The sequence below is a fragment of the Ovis aries genome, chromosome 9 (assembly GCF_016772045.2).
Source record: "Ovis aries strain OAR_USU_Benz2616 breed Rambouillet chromosome 9, ARS-UI_Ramb_v3.0, whole genome shotgun sequence".
In the NCBI taxonomy this organism is placed as follows: domain Eukaryota; kingdom Metazoa; phylum Chordata; class Mammalia; order Artiodactyla; family Bovidae; genus Ovis; species Ovis aries.
The window spans coordinates 50,386,824-50,389,772 of record NC_056062.1 but is presented as its reverse complement, the minus strand read 5'-3'; the positions used below and the strand labels follow the sequence as shown (position 1 = coordinate 50,389,772).

Below are 2,949 nucleotides of genomic sequence, written 5' to 3'. Positions count from 1 at the left end.
AGATAATTAGGGTATTCTTTTAGGCAACAGAGAGTCTAGGTACGACCCCTGGGGCTCTTGCATCCAGGGGGCCTGGTTTTCCAGTTGGTATGTCGTTTCCATAGATACTGGGGCACAGAGCTCAAAGCCCACAGTCCGGCCCAAGATGGAGTCCTGCTTTCAAGATGGAGCTTGTTCTGTCTGTTTCCTCCTCATCTATCATTTATTGAGTTGCTACTTTATAGCAGGTATTAAGAGACAAAAATCTCATAGTCCACTAAAGGAAAGAAACACAAAAACACATAACTGGTACTGCAAGGAATTTGGCACAGCACCTGGTGACTCCAGATCCTGAGTCCATGTCTGCTGACCTGAAGGTGCACAGGTGTTCATGCCACCAGTAGAAGCTCAATTTGGCTGAGCAAAGGACTCATTATCAGAAAGTACAGAACAGGAGGCATCTGCGGGTCGCTCTTTGGCCTGAGTAGACCGAGACAATGCTATGTGGGCTGGGTGGTCGGCTGGGAGACTGGGCTGGAGAGGAAACATAGTAAATTGGGAAGAGGACAGACGAGACAGCCTGGACGCTTGAACCAGCATAGGGAGGGTTGACGACTACAAGACCCGAGCAGCGTCATCCTTTATACCAGAAAGCTGGTGGCATTATGGGGAAAAAATAAAACAAGAAGAAAGTGGAGGAGGTGCTAGAAGAGGAAGAAGAATAAGTGATGGAAGAGTTTTAGACCATTGAGTGGTAAAGGGCAAAGTGGAGTATCTCCTAAAGTGGAAGGGGTTCTCAGATGAGGATAACACATGGGAACCAGAAGAGAAACTGGATTGCCCTGACCTCATTGCTGAGTTTCTGCAGTCACAGAAAACAGCACACGAGACAGATAAATCAGAGGGAGACAAGCGAAAGCTGATTCTGATTCGGAAGATAAGGGAGAGGAGAGCAAATCAAAGAAGAAGAAAGAAGAGTCAGAAAAGCCACGAGGCTTTGCCCGGGGTTTGGAACCAGAGCAGATTATTGGAGCTACAGACTCCAGTGGAGAACTCATGTTCCTAATGAAATGAAGAACTCTGATGAGGCTGACCTGGTCCCTGCCAAGGAAGCCAACGTCAAGTGCCCACAGGTTGTCATATCCTTCTATGGGGAAAGGCTGACGTGGCATTCTTACCCCTCAGAGGATGATGACAAAAAAAGAAAACAAGAATTAACTCTCTTGAATACCAGCCCCTGTCACATCTGACTGTGGGTTTCAAGTGGGGAAAGGAGGAGTTCTACTTGTTTTGACACCATAAAGGTGGCTTGAGAAGATGTCCTTTGAAGAGCCAGTATAGTTTCTATGCCCTACAGCAGCCCAAGGGCTTCAAAGCCATTCCACACTATACAGTTTGCACACCCATCCCAGTGGAGGGGGAGGGAAGGAAGGTCAGTGTTTGAAGGCAACCCATTCTGAACCTTACCAAAAAAAAAGCAAATGGCCTTCTAGGAAGAACAAAACGCAGAATGGGATGTGGGAGAGCAAGTGATACTATAGATCTTCAAAGAGCATCTCCACAACCCACACAGCCTTGTTCCCAAGAGTGTTAACTCTGCAGTTTTACATCGTAGCATGTGTGTAGTTTTTGGTTATTACTGGTGTATCATTTGGGGTGGGTGGGATTAGGTGGGAAAGAAGGGAGATGGGTTAGGATCATTTTTGTTAAAATTTGGGGAAACAGTGAAAGGAAGGAAAAAACAACTAATAATGACTGGGTTCTGTGTCCAGAATATTGTATCCTTTCAAAAAATGTCATTGGCAACCTAAATGAGGACTGTGAGAGACTATTTAAAAGCTGTGAATGCCTGAAACTTAGAAGCCAAGGTATTCCCTGCCTGAGCTTAATGCTGTTCCCAACAAAAGACTAAGAAACTACCAAAAAGATATATGCATCACAATGCTCAGTTCAGTTCAATTCAGTAGCTCAGTCGTGTCCAACTCTTTGCAACCCCATGAATTGCAGCACGCCAGGCCTCCCTATCCATCACCATCTCCCGGAGTTCACTCAGACTTGCGTTCACTGAGTCAGTGATGCCATCCAGCCATCTCATCCTCTGCCATCCCCTTCTCCTCCTGCCCCCAGTCCCTCCCAGCATCAGAGTCTTTTCCAATGAGTCAACTCTTCACATGAGGTGGCCAAAGTACTGGAGTTTCAGCTTTAGCATCATTCCTTCCAAAGAAATCCCAGGGCTGATCTTCTTCAGAACGGACTGGTTGGATCTCCTTGCAGTCCAAGGGACTCTCAAGAGTCTTCTTCAACACCACAGTTCAAAAGCATCAATTCTTCAGCACTCAGCCTTCTTCACAGTCCAATTCTCACATCCATACATGACCACTGGAAAAACCATAGCCTTGACTAGATGGACCTTAGTTGGCAAAGTAATGTCTCTGCTTTTGAATAGGCTATCTAGGTTGCTCATAACTTTTCTTTCAAGGAGTAAGCGTCTTTTAATTTCATGGCTGCAGTCACCATCTGCACTGATTTTGGAGCCCCCCGCCAAAAAAAGTCTGCCACTGTTTCCACTGTTTCTCCATCTATTTCCCATGAAGTGATGGGACCAGATGCCATGATCTTCGTTTTCTGAATGTTGAGCTTGAAGTCAACTTTTTCACTCTCCTCTTTCACTTTCATCAAGAGGCTTTTGAGTTCCTCTTCACTTTCTGCCATAAGGGTGGTGTCATCTGCATATCTGAGGTGATTGATATTCCTCCCGGCAATCTTGATTCCACCTTGTGTTTCTTCCAGTCCAGCGTTTCTCATGAAGTACTCTGCATAGAAGTTAAATAAGCAGGGTGACAATACACAGCCTTGATGTACTCCTTTTCCTATTTGGAACCAGTCTGTAGTTCCATGTCCAGTTCTAACTGTTGCTTCCTGGCCTGCATACAGATTTCTCAAGCTCATAGCAGCATTATTCACAACAGA

At 45.6% G+C, this 2,949-nt stretch overlaps 1 pseudogene; it reads left to right on the top strand.

The window, feature by feature from the left end:
- The first annotated feature begins 644 nt into the window (after nt 1-644).
- On the top strand, nt 645-1,307 carry LOC101116997 (chromobox protein homolog 1-like; annotated as a pseudogene).
- The last annotated feature ends 1,642 nt before the right edge of the window (nt 1,308-2,949 follow it).